Raw genomic sequence first — 20,909 nt, 5'->3', positions numbered from 1 at the left:
TGCTGAATTTGATCAGAACTCTGAAATTACTGAAACATGAGGCCCAACGTTTCAAAAATCCCTCAAATCAACACAGCAATATGAAAACAGGGAGAGAGGAGAAAGAGCTCACCCAGGTTCTCCAACCTCCAACCTCAGTCCTCCATAACAATGGCTGCCATTACTTCCTCTTCAAAAGGCAGAGCTTCATTTTCAAAATAAGAGTCCCAGCTGGAATGAACAGGAAAGATCCTCTCAGTGAGAAATCCTAAAAGAAATGAAGAATAACATTAATAAATACCTGAAATCCAGGTAACTGTTGATCATACAGGTCCCGCCGTGTGGAGATTTAATACCTAAATCCACACGCACAAGCCCCGCCCACTATTCTCTATATATACTCTATATAAACCATTCACAACTGCAGCTGCACAGCTTAAGTGCTAAGTGGTTGCTGTGGTATTTATCGGTGGTTGCTATGGGCGTGGATGATTCTGAATGGATTAATTGAACAGAGCTGGCAGAACGTAGCTACGTGTTTTACCTCTAAAACCGTAATATAAATATAATAAAATTATCCGGTGTGCATATAAAACATTACAAATTATACCTATTATATTAAAATGTGTAACTTTCTATTATATACTTTGTATAATATTTTATTTATACACAGATCAACCTTCATTAAAACCAGCTCCGTATAGTAATGAAACTGTTCAGACATAAAATTATAACAACCTTCTGTTTCTGTTTTTTCCCTGTAGCTGGTTTTAATATTACTCTTACATTACTCCTAGATTGCTATATTAATTAGTCAATTTATTAAAATAACTTTGTTTTTTCTTTAAGTAAATATAAACAGTGTTAAAGAGCTTATTAAATAGCAGGATATATTGTGGATCATTACAGATACTTTAGTTTAAAAGTTCCAGGCATTGAGGAAAATAAAATCCTGTACAGAATAAAATAAATTATAATGGTTTATAATCGTATCACAGACTCTGAATGGTGATCTAATGTTATAGAGGTGCTGAGAAATCCCCCCCCCCCCTTCAGTTCAGAGTGAGAACGCCCCTCCCCTCGGCCGGATCTGGAGTCGTTAGCGTTAGCTCCGCCCCCTCTGTTTCAGATTAAGTTAGAGGGGTAAATCTGACTCCTGCTCTCCTGTTTGCATTCTTCATCCTGAAGCTCATCATTCAGAAATTCACTCGTTCTGATTGGACGCCCCGGCCGCAGCTCCAGATCTGTGTTTCTGATTAAAAAATGTTGGAATAAACAAAAACGAAGAGTCGTAAAACTACACCCCTCTTCCACCCCCCATCCACCCCTCCACCATCCACCCCTCCACCACCCAGAGAGAGAGAGAAACAGAGAGAGAGAGAGACAGAGAGAGAGAGAGAGAAACAGAGAGAGAGAGAGAGAAACAGAGAGAGAAACAGAGAGAGAAAGAGAGAGAGAGACAGAGAGAGAGAGAAACAGAGAGAGAAAGAGAGAGAGAGAGAGAGAGAGAGAAACAGAGAGAGAGAGAAACAGAGAGAGAGAGAGAGAGAGAGAGAGAGAGAGAGATTTTACTCCACTTTATTATTCCAAAAAAATAAACATTTCATTTACAACATACATCCTTTACCAACAATTAATCCACTAAACACAACTTAAAAATTAAGAATTAATTGTAAATCTTCATCAACACTACACATGATATCACCATGTCCCCATACTACAGCAAATTCCTCAATATTATCTCCCAACTTATAATATTCATATTCCACTTTCATACGCCCTGCCATCAGTCCTTTCAGCATCAACTCAGGAGCAACACAGCCAGCACCACTTCCCTTATTCCTCCTTGTAAGCCATATTGCTAATTTGGATGTTCCCACAACATAGTTTAAAAGGTTCACAGTTTCCTCCAGCCCACAGCCCCCTAACTGCTGGATTCAGGCGTGCCACATGTCTGTCTGTGGCTATCACCCCATGAATAATCCTCCACTGAAGATCAGCTGTACGCTTCTCTATGGGAGGTTTATATAGGGATCTCCACCTGTCCCTCAGAGGGAAGTCTGGTCCAAACAACACCAACCACTTAGACAAGTTGTGACGCTTCAGCACGGTTTGATGCATGACCTTCACACAAGCACAATATAAGTCCTTCTTAGACAGTTCCTGGAAATCACGCAGCTCCGGAACATGGAAGATCGTAGATACTGGAACTCCTTCTCCATCTGGATCCTCCTCAATCGCCATGTCCACTCTGAAACTGGGTGTACAAAGTCTTTCCTCTCATCGACTCCGTAATCCACCTCTTCCAACAGCTTCTCTGTAGCATCCTGGAATTCCTGACCGTATCTCCTCCAACAACCTCGCAGCCACCCTGGAAGATTGCAGACCGGCTATTTCCCTAAATTCCGTAGCTGATTTCCATCCATTACCATCTATACAGTGGCTCAACATTGTGCATCCATGTCTCAAAAGACACACTCTCAAACTCACAGAGGATAACAAATTAGTCCGTATCAGTGGATTAAAAAATAGCGGTTCTTCCAGTATCCACTCTCCAGGATCCTGAACATCCCGACACATCCGTAACATTGATCCCCAAACCTGGAGGAGCGAGCGGTAAAAGGGGGTAAGAGCAGACAAATTCACCTCAGCCAAGCTGATCCAAAACAGCTGAAGATCATACCCCAGACCCCCCGCCCTCTGTAAGATTCTATCAGCCATCCGTTTCCATGGTAGATCCCTGCAGTAAAGCAAACGCTTTACGGACTGCAACCGAAAGGCTCTGACTCGGCTTTGAATGTCCATTAGACCTTGTCCTCCCTCTGCAATTGGCAGGTAAAGAACTGCCGCCTGAGTCCAGTGCTGTCCACTCCAGAAAAAGTCTACCAACCGCTTCTGTGCTGCTCTGATCAGGCCCTCCGGTGGCTCCAGGACCATCAATCTGTGCCACAGCGTAGAAGCAGCTAGATTGTTTGCAACCAGCACTTCCCCCTATACGACAAACGTGGTATTAGCCAATTCCACTTAGACAATCGGGCAGACACCTTATCCAGCATACCCTCCCAATTCTTTTTCTGAAAATGACTGCTCCCTAAAAACACACCCAAAACCTTTAGACCTTCCCGTCCCAAACTAAGTTACCTGGAAGCCTAGGAATCTCATTACCAGACCAAGGACCAATTAAATAGCCCTCACTTTTACCCCAGTTGACTCTAGCCGAGGACGCCCGTTCATAAATCTCAAGACTCCTTCTAAGTGCCTCGACATCCTCCTTCCCAGTGACCACAGCTGTGACGTCATCGGCATAAGCAGACACTGAAATACAGGTCCCAAATGGGTCTCCTGTTACTGGTATGCCCCTAAGCCCTCTTCTTAACCTGCACAGCAATGGTTCAATTGTAATGCTATACAATTGGCCTGATAAAGGGCACCCTTGTCTTATACCCCTCTGCACTGGCACTTTTTCACTTAAAGCCCCACCAACCTTCACCATGACAGAAGCATCGGAATATAAAAGCCTAACCCATGACACAAACTTGTCTCCAAACCCAAAAGCAATCATAGTTTTAAAAAGATACCCATGATCCACTCTGTCGAATGCTTTCTCTTGATCAAGTGATAAAATCCCCAAGTCTTCATCATGCATTATACTATAATCGATCACATCCCGTAAAAGAAACAAGTTATCCATAATTGACCGTCCCGGCACACAATATGTTTGATCTTCCCCAATAATAGTATTTAAATAACATTTAAGTCTATTAGCTAGGCATTTTGAAAATATCTTATAGTCCGAACATAGCAAGGAAACAGGTTTCCAATTTTTCAAAAGACCCAAATCTCCTTTCTTAGGCAGGAGAGACAAAACTGCTCTCCTACAACTAGTAGGGAGTAGACCAGTCCATAGACACTCCAACAGTACCTCATAAAAGTCCCTTCCCAACACTGTCCAGAAACACTGATAAAATTCAGCTGGTAATCCATCCAATCCTGGAGAACGGCCAGTATTCAGCTGCTTCATGGCTGCTGTAAGTTCCTCATAAGAAATATCAAAGTCTCTCTCTGACCTGGAGTCAGCACTGAAAGATCCCGAATCAGGTCTGTAACACAGTCAGAATCACAGTCCTGAGAGCCATACAGTTCGGCATAATACTGCACTGCCATCCTCCTCATCACGGCTGGATCGGATGTCAGAGTCCCATCTTCTCGCTGTAAATAAGTCATCTGCTTCTGCTGTGCAACTTTTTTCTCCAAGTTAAAAAAATAAGCACTTGGAGCATCCATATCTTTGATAGAACTAATCCTAGCCCGCATCAGTGCACCTTTAACCTGCTCTTGTAAATATATTCTCAACTGCTGTTCTTTCTCTATTAGTTCCTTATGTAACTCCACATTATTATTTCCAATTACTTCATTTTCCAAATACATAATATCTTGATGCAATTTTTTAACAGCTAACCGTGCTGAACTAGCCACATGAGAAGAATAATTCTGACAAAAAACTCTGACTTGCGCCTTTCCTACATCCCACCACTGACTCAAGCTATCAAAAGAAGCCTTCTGCTCTCTCCACGCACCCCAAAAATCTACAAAATTACTACAAAAAAAATTGTCTTGTAAAAGCTTAACATTAAAATGCCAATAATAATGAGCAGAAAATGTGAGAGTAACATTCAAATCTATTGTTACTAAATGATGATCAGAAAATCCCACAGGTAATATGTCAGCTCTTACTACCCTGTTGTTAAAACTTTTGCTGACATAAAACCTATCCAACCTTGCTCCTACAACTCTAGAATCATCTATTTTCACCCATGTATACTGCCTTACATTTTTATTCCTATCTCTCCATATATCTATTAAACCATTCATGCTGACCAAATGCACAAGCTTTTCACTCGATCGACTATGTGGCTCCTCCCCATTCCTGTCAACTGTGAACTGTGTAGTACAGTTCCAGTCTCCTCCCATTACTATACATAAATCATCTTCAGTATGTGCCAAAAGGGCATCCTGTAGCTGTGAAAAAAACCTCTAAACGTTCGGGGCCTTTATTAGGCGCATATACATTCACAAGCAAAAACTTAAACCCCCGAATTTCAACTTTAACTAAAAGCACCCTACCCCCCACCACCTCAGCGACTGATAATACAGTCGCATTAAGTGATTTCAACATTAAAACTGCTACCCCCGCACTTGAAGCAGTTCCGTGACTCAAGCGAAATTCTCCTCCCCACCATATTCCCCAATCAATTTCATTATCAACAGTTGAATGTGTTTCCTGCAAAAATATTATATCAATCCCCCTAATCCTAACAAACTCAGAAAGCATCCCTAATTTGTGTCTATCCCGCCCGCCGTTTATGTTTAAAGAGCCTACCCTAAGAAACTCCATATATAGAAATGTAGTAAAAAAGGAACAGACCCAGAAAACACAGTTAAGCAAGGAAAAAACCCAGTGCATCGTGCTCATTAGTGCTTCTTTACCAGTGCATGGCCTTTGCCCTTACGCAGCTTGGTCAGGATTTTCTTCAGCCGAAACCTTTTCTTTTCACTCAAGGCATCATAGCCCACAGACCGCTGCAGCCGAACTACCGAGGAGACAAACTTATCAACATCAGGGAAAAAATCCTTCACTTCAACGGCTTTGCCAAAAGTCTCATCCAGAAACAGATTAATCTCTTGCAGAGAGTAAAGATCAGCGTCATCCATCTGAGATCCCAAATCAGAGATAGCTGAGAGCACTGAACAGGCATCCTCATCAGCCATGTCTCTACTGACAGCTCCTAGTGTATCAGCTGCCGGTTCCACTATCTCCCCCTCACTCACCTGTGTCTCTCCACCTCCCAGCCCTGCAGCACCCCCCTGCCCGCCTGCCCCGCTCACCTGCGAGTCATTCAGTATGGGCTGTGCCTCCTTCATCCCTCCAACCTGAACATCCTCTCTCTCACTCCTCTCACCAGCGATCCCACCTGTAGAGCTACCGCTAACCCCACTATCTCCACCTCCTCCACTGCTAACTCCCGAGCCCTGCTCCGCAGTGTTTACCTCCCCGGCCGGCGGCCTGCTAGGCCCCGCTACCGGCTCCATCTCATCCCTGTGCGGACAGGCTTGTCTCTTGTGTCCGACATCACCACATTCAAAACACTTCAAACTTCCAGTTGTCGCGTAAATCATAAACGACCGCCCTTCATGCCAGACCCTAAACGACACATCCAAAGTTTCCTCCTCCAGAAACATGAGCACTTGTCTACGAAAGGAGAGCACATGCTTCAGGGTACCAGATCTACAGGCCAGCGGGATCTTTTTTATTTCACTTCCGAATCTCCCGTAACGGGAGAGTTCGCGTTTAATATCAGTGTCTGGAATAAACGTTGGCACATTTGAGATCGTGACTTTGGTAGTCGGAGCAACCAGCGGCGAAACCGCAAAATAAACTCCACTTACCCAGATTCCACTTTCAACCAGCCGGGTTACCATCTGCTCCTCCTTCACAAAAACCACCACGGCTCTGTTCATCCTGGATGCCGAAACAATATTCTCACAGCCGATCTGATCTCCTACTCCCAGCAACACGTCCTCCACTCCCCCCGCCGGGAGACGCCATCTCCGCACACCACCACGAACTCTAACCACAGAACCCCCTCAAACCTCCCCTTACCGGGCTAACCCGCAGCAATACACTAAACTGTACCAAAAACACCTGATTTTCACTTTAGTGTCTGTAAAGTATCAGTGGAGAAAAGAGAACAGAACTCTCACCACACACCTCCACCTCCACCCGACAGAGTGAGAGAGAGAGAGAGAGAGCAAGAGCAACAGAGAGAGAGAGAGAGAGAGAGAGACAGAGAGAGAGAGAAACAGAGAGAGAAACAGAGAGAGAGAGAGAGAGAGAGAGAAACAGAGAGACTTTTTTGACTTTTAAAACCACATTTAATTTTTCAATTACTTCAGAGCAGAAAAAACAATACACATGTCCAGAGCAAAAATCTTGTACTATAAGATTATTTTCTCACAAATTCATCACAAAACCACCAAAACCATCAGGCTCACAAACAAGTCCCCCTCCTCCCCACACCTTAAAAAAGAAGTCCAAATCCTCCACCAGCTTATAGTATACAAACTCAATATGGAGTCGTTTCATAATCAGACCCTTCACCATTAGGACAGGGTCAGTACCTCCATTGCCCTGAATCTTGTTCTTCCTGGTGCACCAAATTGCCAACTTTGCTGCCCCGTACAGAAAATTTAAAAGCACTACTTTGTCTTTCTGTGAAACAGAATATTTAGGACCATAAATAAACAAACTTTCCTTAAAAGATCCCAAAAACTTTAAACCCCAATTTTTCACCAAAGACAAAATAGGTCCTAACCGTGAACACTGCAAAAAGACATGGAACAAAGTTTCAGAAGCACCACAAAAATTACAACCCTCCCCAACTGTAGGATCAATCCGGGCCGCGTGTCTGTTTGTTGCTAAAATGGCGTGTATAATCCTCCACTGGAGGTCACCCACTTTCTTATCAATAGGCCTTTTATACACGGACCTCCAGCTACCTTTAGGGGACGGGCCTGCCTCAAGTACCTCTGTCCATTTTGTCTCACACACATCTCTCAGGCTACGAAAACTCAAAACTTTTATACAGGCATGATAAAGTGTCCGTTTGTTCAGTTCACTGAAACTTCCAAGGGTTGGAGTTTTCATTGACAGAAGTAATCCCTGAGTCTCCTGCCACCCCTCCTGATCCATACTGACCACCATCTCAGGAAAATCCGTATCAGTGCTCTGATAGTCCTCTACAGGATTCACCTCCAGGTATGCAGAGACAGAAACCGACAGGTCAGATTTTAAGTAGCCAAGCACTTGCGAAGCCAAACGTACTGATCGTATCCCAGCCATGTCTGCCAGCTCTTCTGCCGTTAACCAGGATGTACCCCTTCTCAAGTGACGAACCTTACTGAGACCATGCTCCAGGAAAGGGACTCTAAGACCAGCCAAATTCCGGGTGAGTACAGGGAACACAGGATTCAAAAACAGTGGTTCCTCAAAAACCCAGCGTGATGGAAACAAAGCTTTCTCCCTCAAAACAGTGAAGATATTCCATGCTTGAAAAACAGCAGAGTAAAAAGGAGTCAAACCCCCCAAACCCACAGTCTCCAAACCGAGCAAAAAAAGATGCTTGTCAAAATCCATATGTCCAGCAAATCTCAGTAGAGCACAGGCCACATCCACCCAGCAATGTTGACTGTGATACAAGAGACGTTGCACTGCCTGCAACCGCAGAACAGCGATTCTGGACCGAATATCTATCAGGCCCTGTCCTCCCTCCTGTACAGGAAGGAATAATACAGGAGCCCTGAGCCAGTGCTGTCCATCCCAAAAAAAATTCACCAGTGCCTTTTGAATGTCCCTGACCAGTCCCTCAGGTGGATTCAGCACCGTGAACTTGTGCCAAAGAGCAGATGCAATCAGGTTATTAGCAATAAGCACTCGTCCCCGATACGATAGCTGGGGTAGCCAACGAGACCATGTAGACAACCTGGCTTGGACTTTCTCCTTTAAACCCTCCCAATTACGAGACTTAGCCTGCTCAGTACCTATCCAAACCCCTAAAAACTTTAGACCTGATTTATTCCATTTAACACCCCCTGGAAACGGAGGCAAAGAACGGTCCCCATTAAAACTACCACACCATAGGGCTTCTGTTTTGTTCCAGTTCAGTTTAGCAGAGGAGGCTTGCTCATAAATACACAGAGATTGCTGTAAATTGTCAATATCAACACCGTTCTGAACCACAACAGTAATATCATCTGCATAAGCAGACAACTTAATAGAGGATCCATCAAACTGCAGACCTCCCAGCCTATTCCGTAGTAAACACAAAAAAGGTTCTACAGCCAAAGCGTATAAAAGGCCTGAGGAGGGGCAGCCTTGCCTGATTCCTCTAGTTACCAAAACTGGCACACTCAGACTGCCTCCCACCTTAATCATACAGGAGGCCTCTGTGTACAACAGTTTAACATATGACAGAAAACCGTTACCAAACCCAAAAGCTCTTAAAGTGCTGAATAAGTACTCATGATCAACTCGATCAAAAGCCTTCTCTTGATCGAGAGACAAAAGGCCAAAATCTGAGCCAGACAATTTAGCATAATCAAATAAATCTCTTAGTAAAAACAAATTATCATAAATAGACCTTTTAGGAATGCAGTATGACTGATCTCTATGTACAATTGTGTGTATAACCTCCTTAAGTCTATTAGCAAGGCAACGTGACAGTATCTTATAGTCACAACAGAGAAGTGATACCGGCCTCCAGTTCCGCAACGAAGAGAGATCTCCCTTCTTTGGCAAAAGAGATAGAACTGCTCGCTGGCAGCTCTTCGGAAGCACCTTGGCAACAAAACTGGCCTGAAGAACATTGAACAAATCTTCTCCAATAATTCCCCAAAATGCTTTGTAAAAGTCCACCGGCAAGCCATCTAAACCCGGCGCCCGCCCGGCAGAGAGCTGGTGAACAGCTTTGGTGACTTCCTCAAAAGTCAATGACGAATCCAAGGCCTGCTTATGTCTCTGATCCAATTTTGGAAGATCAGAAAGCAAAAACTCCACACAGTCCTGATTCAAAGTTCCTGCAGTGTATAAATCTGCATAAAAACTTACAGCCATCTTACGCACTTCAGCTGGGTCAGCGGTGATTGTTCCATCAACTTTCCTTAAAGACACCAGAGATTTGTGCTGCAAAGTTGACCGTTCCAAATTAAAAAAAAAGGCAGTGGGAGCATCCATGTCATGCACAGATACAAATCTGGCTCTCACCAAAGCTCCCTTTGCCTTCTCACTTAATATACCACTCAGGTTCTGTAAAAGTTTGGATAGCACTGTTTGTAAACCCGAAACCTTTTGATTTATCATTTGATCATAAATTTCCATAATCTTCTGTTCCAACACCTGAACAGCCGTTCTTATTTTAGTTGTAGAAAAAGCTGTGTAATTTTCACAAAAAAGTTTTATTTGGGTCTTCCCCACTTCCCACCACTGCATAATAGTCTCAAAACTGTCTTTCTGTAAGACCCACTCTGACCAAAATAACTTAAAACACTCATAAAAAAGTTTATCTTTTAGCAAACTCTTATTAAAATACCACATACAGCTTTTAGCAGCATGAGAGTCAACATGAAAATCAACAGTACATAAATGATGGTCTGAGAAGGCAGTGGGCTGAATATTACACTGACTGATTCTATTTCTCACATTCTGAGAAATATAAAATCTGTCCAAACGTGCAGCAGAAACCCCCCCATTAAAGACTTTCACCCATGTATAACTTTTTACTGAAGGATGTTTTTCCCGCCAGGTATCTATCATCCCAAAAGATGATACTACTTTAGCCAAAAAATCAGCTGACCGAGGGTGAGGCTCTTCCCCATTTCTATCTTTAACAAAATCCAGTGTGCAATTCCAATCACCCCCCATTATGACCGTGTCCTCAGGAGAGAAAGACTGTAAAGACTGCTGCAGCTTATTAAACAGCTCCATTCTATCAGAACCTTGATTAGGAGAATATACATTTATAAGTACGAGCTCATGTTCATTCACCTTAGCTCTAACTACCAGTAAACGGCCCGCTACCACTTCTGTTTTAGACAGAATAGTCACTCTAGTAGATTGGGAAAAAATCATACCAACCCCACCACTAACATTTGAAAGGTGACTGAATATATACTCTCCCCTCCACCACAGACCCCAATCAGAAACAAAATCCTTCTCACTATGAGTTTCTTGCACAAAACACACATTTAACTTTTTCAGACTAAAAATTTCAGAAAAAAGTGATTGTTTATTCTTATCCCTAAACCCATTTACATTTAAGGAGCCCACCCTAAGGATTCCCATGCTCTCGAAAAAGAAAAGGAAGAGACAGTAAATAAACAAACAGAAAAAGCATGCAAGGGAGGCCCTCTGACCTTGTGCACTGTGCTTATTCATTTTTACCCCCAGAGCGGGACTTCACACCAACCTTCGCAGATTTTGCCTTCCTGATTCTAGTTACGTGATTTTTTAACCGATAACGTTTCGTCTTGGGAAGAACCTCATAACCCACACTTTTCTGCGCTTTCAACACTGAACAAACAAATTTATCCAGATCAGGGAAATAATCACTCACATTAATGGTTTTCCCTTTAGTCTCATCCAAAAATGAGTTAATCTGATCCACAGTATACAACATTTCACAGTCGAACTGACTACTCCCAACATCTGAAAATTCTGAAATCCTGTCATCTCCTTCCTCCACCGCTACCTCTGAAAACACTGATTCTAACTGAGACGCAGCTAATGCTGCAGACTCCTGCTCAGTTCCCCCGCTACTCTCAGCCTGCAGCTCAGCTACACTCACCTCAATACCTGCCTCCCCTTCTACCTGCCCCACCTGCAGCTCAGCTTGAAGCACAGTCTCCTCCCCCGACACCCTGTCCTCCGACCTCTCACTCACCTCCTCACCCTGATCCGTCTCCGGGGCAGCCGCTGCAGACGTACCTTCTCCTGGGTTCACGTTATGTCGCACCCCGATCTCAGCGGTCCCGGCTTTATCTAGCGCCCGGTTTTCCGGGGCATCCCTGCACTCTCTAAGCGGACACGCCTGCCGCTTATGTCCAACACTTCCACACTCAAAACACCTCAAACTGTCAGTGCTGGCATATAACATATACGAAATCGCTCCGTCAGACACACGGAACGAGACATCCAGCGTCCTGTCCGGACTGTTTAAAAACATATAAACCTGCCGGCGAAACGACAGTACACGTTTAAGCGCCTCTGTCTTACAGCCGAGAGGCACCTCGATCATCTCACTGGCGAACTTACCAAAACGGCTCAGTTCTTTACTTATTAAATCATTAGAAAGGAAAGACGGGACATTGGAGATGGTAACTCTGGTTGCAGGTGTTGCCAACGGAGAAACCGAAACAAAAGTCTCCACTACCCAAATCCCGCTTTCCACTAATCTATTTACTAAACGCTCATCCTTAATGAACACCACCACAGCTTTATTCATACGTGATGCAGAGTAGATTTGCTCAGTTCCTATTTGTTCTCCTATTGCAATGAGCACATCTTCTATACTCGCTTCTGCTGGCGGGACTAACCTAAAGCCATTAGCGCGGGACAGAGCAGGCGTCCCAGCCGTGAGGCGGGACGCCATAACCCCCCTCACCCGCCGCCCCAAAGCGGCCCGCAAACTACAGTGATTAACAATGAAGATTCAAAAGTATGAACAAATCCCGAAAAACAGGAAGAAAAGATACAGGAAACAGGGAAAAAGAGCACACGCTCACCTCCACAGCGCTCCCACACACACTCACTCCACACACTCCACAAACGCCACGCATGCGCAGAGAGAGAAAGAGAGAGAGAGAGAGAAAGAGAGAGAGAGAGAGAGAGAGAAACAGAGAGAGAAACAGAGAGAGAGAGAGAGAGAGAGAGAGAGAGAGAGAGAGAGACAGAGAGAGAGAGAGAAACAGAGAGAGAGAGAGAGAGAGAGAGAGAGAGAGAGACAGAGAGAGAGAGAGAGAAACAGAGAGAATTTGAATTTTAGCAACAACTTTATTGAAACATTACCCAGGGTTAAAACTCAGTCAATCTGTTTCAAAGCTAAAAAGCAAAAAAATAAAAATAAAAATAAAAAATAAAAAATAAAAATAAAAAACAATAAAACAAAAGAACAAGAACGTTTAAGACAGTATGTGTTTTAAAGTTAAAAAGCAGACACAGCTCAGGTTAAAAACTCGGCAAAAAGAAGTTCTTTATTTTCTACTGAGCATAAAATGTCCATAAAACACCACATGTTCTCAAAACTGTCCATGTTCCTCATGGTGGAGTAATACTTAAAATCAATTAAAATTCGTGTTTTTAACAGTCTTTTAAAAACAGTGACAACGTCACTGTCACTGAGACCCTCTACAATGCTTTTCCTGCTTACCCAGATCGCCATTTTGCCTGTCCCCAGAATGAAATTAAGCAGTTGGCATTGTGTTTTTCTTGAGCGAAAGTACTTGAAGCCAAGGATAAAAACTGGTTTAGTAAAAACAACACTAAAACAATTAAAAACTAACTCTAAAAGCCGAAACAGTGGGGTTAGTCTGCGACACTCCATAAAACAATGAAAAACTGTCTCCCTCTCACCACAGCATGGACAGTTTTGAGACACTTCTGGGTTTAAAACCGAAATAAAAGCATTCACAGCCATTATACAGTGTACAACCCTCCACTGTAAATCACCATAGGTCTTGGTTAACGGTGGTTTGTAAAAAGCTCTCCAAGCAGGTTTAAAATCATCATTTAAAACCAGTCTAGCACGCCATGGTGTGTCAACCCTCGAGTTAAGTTTTGTTCTGTTTAAAACCTTTACACAAGTTTTATAAAAACACTTCCCAGTAGTTTCGTTTAAAAACAGAGTCCCAGTGTCTGCAGCCTGTAGTAACTGACCCTCACAGTCCCCAAAGTCAGGTGTGAGGGTCAGACTTGGGTAGAGCGCATCCTCTCCATTACAGTTCACGCTACAGTCTTTGAGCAGGGCACGCTCAGCCTCTGTTAGTGCACATGTCCATTTCTGCAGAAGCTGAGCTGCAAGACGAGCAGACCTGATGCCCAGGCGTTCAGCTACAGGGCCCACTTTGTCCAGATCGGGCCCTGCAAGCTCCACTAAGTCCCCCAGAGTCTTTAGTCCTTTAGAGCACAAAGTCCTGTCCATGGATGGATTGAAGTCACTTGTCACATCCAGGCGTGCTCCTTTAATCAGTGGCTCCTTCAGGAGCCAGTGCAGAGATGTGTCCTCTTGCTGCTGGGTTTAAAAAAAACAGAGTACTTTAAAAAGTCCACGATAAAAAAATGGCATATTCCGGAAAAACAGTCTTTTGGGTTTCATTAAAAACAGAGGTAGGTCCAGGTCTAGATTACCCCCCCTCCGGAGCAGAGTGCAAGCCAGTGGCCTCCATCTGAGGTGTTCTGGTCCAGAGAGAAGTCTCTGCAGGAACTGGAGGCGGAAGGCTGCAACTCTGCTCGCCAGGTGGATCAGGCCTTGTCCTCCTTCATCTTTGGGCAGGAACAGCACACTCTGTGGAATCCAGTGCAGCTTGTTCCAGAAGAAATCCACCAGAGCGGCTTGGATGCTGGACAGAAGGCCTGGAGGGGGGTCTAGACACTACAACCTGTGCCAGAGGGAAGATGCTGCAAGGTTATTACAGATTAAAACCCGCCCTCTGTAGGACAGGTGAGGTAGCAGCCAGGTCCACCTGCTAAGATGCCCTTTAACCTTTTCAAGCAGCCCTTCCCAGTTCTTTTGTTCCATCTGCTCATCCCCTAAAAACACACCCAGATATTTAAAACCATTCCTCACCCAACTCAGCCCCTGATGTAAACAAAGCGTCCCATCCAGCCATTTCCCCACCAACAAAGCCTTACTTTTACCCCAGTTAATTTTGGCAGATGAAATCTTCCCAAAGTCACCCACAATGCTGATTAGATTGTCAATATCTTGTTGACACTGTAGAGTTAAAATGACATCATCAGCATAAGCAGACAGTAAAATCTTAAAATCACAATGGGGTACATTAAAACCAGAGAGGGTGCATCTCAACCTATTTAAAAAAGGCTCTATGGCCAGAGAATAAAGCATGCCAGATAAACAGCAGCCTTGCCTTATCCCCCTCCGGGCTTTAAAAGGAGAGCTTAAACCACCGTTTACCTTTAGAATACTCTCAGCATCACAGTATAAGACCCTGATCATGGCTATAAGACGAGGGGGGAACCCAAAGGCTGCTAGAACCTTCCAGAGATATTCATGTTCAACCCTGTCAAATGCCTTTTCCTGATCTAGAGAAATCAGACCAGTATCCAAACCCAAAAGACTTGAGACGTCCAGAACATCACGAATTAATGATATATTATCAAAAATGGACCTGTTTGGAACGCAGTAGGTCTGGTCAGGGTGGACGATCTGACCAATAACCCTCCCCAGCCTGGCTGCCAGCACCTTAGAAAGCAGCTTGTAGTCACAGCAGAGCAGTGAGACGGGTCTCCAGTTTTTGATCTCCTGCAGATCGCCTTTTTTGGGTAGGAGTGTGAGGACTGCTCTCCTGCAGCTCGATGGCAGCCTTCCCCTGGACAGGCTGTTGTTGAGGACTTCCAGCATGTCCTCACCAATCACTGACCAAAAGGACTTGTAGAACTCAGCTGGAAGTCCATCAATACCCGGTGTCTTCCCACACTCCACACCCTGCAGCGCTTCGCCCAGCTCGACCAGGGACAGCGGCCTCTCAAGGCCCTGGAGAGAGTCCTCTGGGAGCTGCGGCAGACCGTCGAGGAAGACCCGCTCAAGCTCGGGCTGCTCTCTGTACTCGGTGCTGTACAGTTCAGTGTAAAAACGAACGGCTTGCCGGTGAATCCCTGCGGGGTCTGTAAGTAATTCGCCAGACTCAGCCCGCAGGGCATGCATACACCGGCTCTGACCGTTCTTGCGTTCCAGGCTGAAGAAGAACTTGGACGGAACGTCCATCTGCGTCACCTTCTGGAACCGAGACCTAACCAGAGCCCCCTGCGCTTTTACACCAACCAGGTCTGTTAGTGCAACTTTTTTAGTTTTGAGAGCTTTAATATGCTCTCGATTTCCTGTGGATTCTGATAAACTTTGAAGTTCCACTATTTCTATCTCAAGACTTTTCATAGACCGGGTAATGTCTTTTGTGACACTGCGAGTATACTGCTGACAAAACTGTGAAATCTGGACTTTACCAAAATCCCACCAGTGCTGCAAAGTGCTAAAAGATGCTTTAGTTAAACGAAAATTATTCCAAAAAAAAAAGTAAAAGCGTCTCTAAAATGTATATCATCTAAAAGAGTTGTGTTAAAATGCCAGTAAGCGCTTTTAGGTTTAACGTTTGCAATTCCAACAGTGCACTGAACTACACTGTGGTCAGAAAAAGCGACTGGTGAGATTTGGCAAGTCCTAAAAACATTAAGATGATGTTTAAAACAATAAAATCTGTCAAGCCTTGCTAGCGATAAAAAGTTTTCCCTGGCATGTGCCCATGTGTACTGGATCTGACCCCTATGTAAAATTTTCCATACATCACTGAGCTCATGTTTTCTAAGGAGCTGTATGAGCTTCCTTCGTGAAGCAGGATGTGGCTCAAAGTGATTTCTGTCTGTGCTGGACTCTGTACAGTTAAAATCACCTGCTAAAAACACATATTCTTCTTTACTGCATCTGTCTAGAGCTCCACAAAGTGTGTTTAAAAACAACATCCTGTCAACCCCCAATACAGGAGCATAAACACATAAAAAATAAAAACACAATGACTAAAAACACACGAACTTTTAAAAACCTCCCTGCCACCACCTCCTCAACCTCAACAGACTGAGGGGTCCACCTCCTAGAGAACAGTATAGCTACACCAGCAGATAAAGAGCTTTTATGACTAAAGAAGCCTTGCCCATCAAACTCTCTAAGCCAATCTGCAGAGCTTTGCTCATCACTGTGCGTTTCTTGTAAAAACATAACATCAATTTGTTTAAAATTTATCAGCTCAAGCAGCTGAGCTCTCTTATAGGGATCCCTGGCTCCATTAATATTTAATGTTGCCATTTTAAAATCACACATGTTAAAAAGAGAGCTTAAAAACACAGCAAACAGTACATAAAGCAAAGCTCTGCAGAAAAGCCTAGACCAAATCAGATTCATCATTTATCTGCTGTTGTAGCGCTGAAACTTTACCCTTTAATCTCCACCACTCCTGTTCGGTGAACCCCTCCTCCCCCTGCGTGCTCTTTATAAAATGAACTGATTGGATAAAACCTTGGCGATCCGGGAAATACTCTTCCACTCGCACCCCTTTAGCGTGTTTTGTGGAGGATAAAAAGTCCCTGATCATTTTCAACGTATAAATGTTACGGGAGCCACAGGGCTGTGAAGACGGGGAGATGTTGGAGTCTGAGGATTCAGCGTTAGCAGCCGCTCCGTCCTCAGGTTGAACTCTGGAGGCTGAGCTCTTTTTAGCGCTGCGGGTCTGATACTGACCCTGCAGCCTTTTTTTTCCTTTTGTGACAGGGGGTTTAAACACGGGCTCAGCCGAGTCGCTGAGCGCCGCCTGCTCCCCCTGTCTTCCCCACCGTCACCAAGCACCACATCACCATCATCAGTATCATTAACAATATCTACCGTTTCAGTTACCTGTTCAGCATCAGCCTCCAGAGTTACACTGTCCCCAGCCCCAACGCTCTCCTTACCTCCATCAGCTTCACTCCCCGCGGCTCCCGCCTCGCCGTCAGACCCGGGCTCCGGCGCGGACCCCCCGGCTAGCTCCTCTCCAACCTCAGCGTCCGCCGTGCTGGCGACCTCAGCGCGCGGCGGCGGGGCGACCCGCTTCTCCGGGCACGAGCGCACCAGGTGGCCCTCTTTCTCGCAGCCGAAGCACTTCATAGACTCCGTGGTGGTAAAAACGGTGTAATCAAAATTGTCTATGCGGAATTTAAATGTAACGTTGAGGTCGTCAGCGTTATCCTTCAGAATCATTAAAACATGACGTCTGAAGGATACGACGTGCTTTAGGAGCGGAGATCGGCAGCCGAGGGGAACCTTTTTAACAGGTGATACTACCTGCCCAAACCTGGACAGCTCGCGGGTCAGCACGTCGTCTTTAATGAACGGCGGCACGTTGGACAGGGTGACTCTTTTAGAAGGGGTGACGAGAGGAAGAGCCTTATAAAAACTGCCTTTAATAGTGACTCCCTGACCCACCACCTCAGCTACTTTATCCACGTCAGTTAAAAACAGAACAACGGAGCCGTTCATTCTGGACGCAGATAGCACATTTTCACATCCTACAACTTCTCCAATAGCTAACGTACTCTCCTCCACAGAAATGTCCACGCTCGTGGGCACCTTGATTGCGTGTTTGCGGCTCAGCCGCTCATAGTCACACGCCACTTTCTCCCCGGCCGCCATGGTGTCTAAACAATAGAGACGCCAACCCCAACCCCCCTAACCCCCCAAACACCCTCCCTACACCCCTAAACCCACTAACGAAACTGAAACTAAACTATAAACAACTTAAACTAAACTTAACAACCAAAAATAATAAATAAATAATAAAGGAAAATAAAGAATAAATAACACGAGCGGACCAAACGGCCCGCACGCGCTCTCACACTCGCAAACGTTCCGCCCACTCAGAGAGAGACAGAGAGAGAGAGACAGATAGAGAGAGAGAGAGAGAGAGACAGACAGAGAGAGACAGAGAGAGAGAGAGAGACAGACAGAGAGAGAGAGAGAGAAACAGAGAGAGAGAGAGAGAGAGAGAGAGAGAGAGAAAGAGAGAGAGAGACAGAGAGACAGAGAGAGAGAGAGAGAGAGAGACAGACAGAGAGAGACAGAGACTTTGACTTTTAACGTCCTTTTATTAAAAACAATGGAGAAACCAGACATATGTATTCTTAATTCACATCAATAAATAAATATGTGGGGGAGGGGGCGGGGGGGGGGGGCAGCAATGTTAATAAATAAAAGCTTTACATAAGCTCAAGTGCAAAGCAAAGTTCTCCATCAATAACGGAGCAAATCGCCTCACCACAACACCACTTATCAATAAAAGCCTCCAGGTTATTCATATGCTGATAAAAATTAAAATCAATTAAAATTCTTGATTTTACCAGTCTGTTGAAAATGGGAACTGCGTCCCAATCTGCCACCTGTGCTACTTTATTCTTTCTGCTAACGTAGGCCGCCATCTTAGCCTGCCCAAGTATAAAATTTAGCAGCTGGCACTTGTTCTTCTCAGCTTTAACATATTTAAAACCAAGAATAAAAGTCTGCACAGTAAAAGGCACATTAAAAAGACTAAAAACATGTCGTAAAACATCAAACAAGGGACGCAGCCTAAAACAATGCATAAAAGCATGAAAAACAGTTTCTCTCAGTGAACAGTACGGACAGCCTGGAGCAGTGTTGGGATCTAAAATGGAAATAAAAGCGTTAACAGAAATGATCCCGTGTAAAAGTCTCCACTGTAAGTCAGCTACCCTTTTGGTCAATGGTGGTTTGTAGAGAGACCTCCACTCAGGTTTAACATCATCACTTATAGATAAAACCGAACGCCAGGGCGTGTCGACCCTCCCATCCAGCCTCTTTTTAAGAAGAGCCTTCACACAGGCTCTATACAGCAGTTTCCCAGAGGCTGTAGACAAGTTCGTATCCAGATCCCCCCCAGACTCCAGCAGCGGTCCGTCACAGTCCTGTAGCGCTGGAGTAATGGAGAGACCCGGAAAAGGGTCGTCCCCAGCCGGTAGAGTGAGTCCCACACCATAGTCATTTAAAACGTTCCACTCCTTGGGAGTAAGGAGTGACCTCCACTGATGTAAAAGCCGAGCCACCACGCGCATAGATCGCAGCCCCAGACGAGCAGCCAGGTTCTCCACCTGAGAGAGATCAGGTCCCACAGTGTCCACCAGCTGGCGCAGCGTGCGAACCCCAGCAGCAGCCAACACCCTCGCCAGTGCTGGGGTAGCTCCACCAGAAATGTCCAAGCGAGCACCATGAAGCAGCGGTTCCTCCAGCAGCCAGTGTAAAGAAAAACAGTCCATTTTGGTGACTCTAAAAAAACTCCAAATCCTAAAAAGTCCACGATAGAAAAGCGGCAGGTTAAAAACATCCAGAGAGGCAGTGTTCATAAAAAACAAAGTCCTGTCCAGCCCTAGTCCACCCACAGTCTGCAGTATCCTGCAGGCCACTTCCCTCCAGACCAGGTCTTTGGGTCCAGTAAGCAGTCTTTGGATGTATTGGAGGCGGAAGGCAGCAGTCCTGCTTGCAAGGTGGACGAGACCCTGCCCACCCTCCTCTTTTGGCAGATGCAGCACGCATTGAGGTATCCAGTGTAGGCGATCCCAAAAGAAATCAACAAGTAAAGCTTGGATATCAGCAAGTAAACCAGGAGGGGGGTCAATGCAGGCCAGCTTATGCCATAAGGAGGACGCAGCAAGATTATTAATCACTAAAATACGCCCTCTATAGGACATCTGAGGTAGTAACCATGTCCATCTGCTGAGACGTCCCTTAATCTTCTCAACGATTCCCTCCCAATTCGCTGTGCCAGAATCGTCTTGTAGGTGTATGCCCAAATATTTAAAAGCACCCGTCCTCCAGGTCAAACCGTCTGGTAACACTGGCTCCCCACCTCCCCAGTCCCCCAATAAAATAGCATCACTCTTGGACCAGTTTACTTTAGCAGCAGATAACGTCTTAAAATCATATAAAATCTCAGCTAAAACAGACACATCAGTTTGATTGGAGATTAAAAGAACCAGATCATCTGCATAACTGGAAATGCGTATGGGAGTAGGACAGCCGGGTATGAGTAACCCAGTGAGCCTCTCCCTCAGCTTACACAGCAGGGGCTCTATAGCCAAGGCATACAACATGCCTGACAAAGAGCAGCCCTGACGTACACCTCTAAAAACTTTAAAAGGGGCACACAAACCGCCATTGACCTTAAGCACACTCTCAGTGTCACAGTACAGAACCCTGATCATGGCTATGAAACCTGGGTTGAACCCAAAGTTCTCTAGAACTTTCCAAAGGTAGCCGTGTTCAACCCGGTCAAAAGCCTTTTCCTGGTCCAGAAATAAGAGACCAGCCTTTAAGCCCAATAGCCTAGAGACGTCCAAAACATCCCGAATTAGATAAATATTATCAAAAATAGACCTACCAGGCACACAGTACGTCTGGTCAACATGAATCACCTGTTCCATCACCTTCCCCAGTCTTGAGGCTAACGTTTTCGAGAGGAGTTTATAGTCTGTACACAGTAGAGAGACAGGGCGCCAGTTTTTCAGACAGGTCAGGTCTCCCTTCTTCGGCAGCAGGGTAAGTACGGCTCTC

General features: G+C 44.9%; 3 protein-coding genes across 18 annotated transcripts in view; all 3 read left to right on the top strand.

Moving 5' to 3' along the window:
- The window catches only part of LOC125797555 (netrin-3-like), a 275,873-nt gene that overhangs the window by 70,751 nt on the left and 184,213 nt on the right, over nt 1-20,909 (top strand). The window lies entirely within an intron of this gene.
- The window catches only part of LOC125780423 (noggin-2-like), a 215,848-nt gene that overhangs the window by 88,846 nt on the left and 106,093 nt on the right, over nt 1-20,909 (top strand). The gene's annotated exons all lie outside the window — the stretch shown is intronic.
- LOC103021387 (ankyrin repeat and fibronectin type-III domain-containing protein 1) overlaps nt 1-20,909 on the top strand; it is a 314,758-nt gene that overhangs the window by 219,243 nt on the left and 74,606 nt on the right. The gene's annotated exons all lie outside the window — the stretch shown is intronic.

The sequence above is a fragment of the Astyanax mexicanus genome, unplaced genomic scaffold (assembly GCF_023375975.1).
Source record: "Astyanax mexicanus isolate ESR-SI-001 unplaced genomic scaffold, AstMex3_surface scaffold_50, whole genome shotgun sequence".
NCBI lineage: Eukaryota > Metazoa > Chordata > Actinopteri > Characiformes > Acestrorhamphidae > Astyanax > Astyanax mexicanus.
The sequence above is the reverse complement of the archived record's forward strand: the minus strand, read 5'-3'. Positions and strand labels throughout refer to the sequence as shown.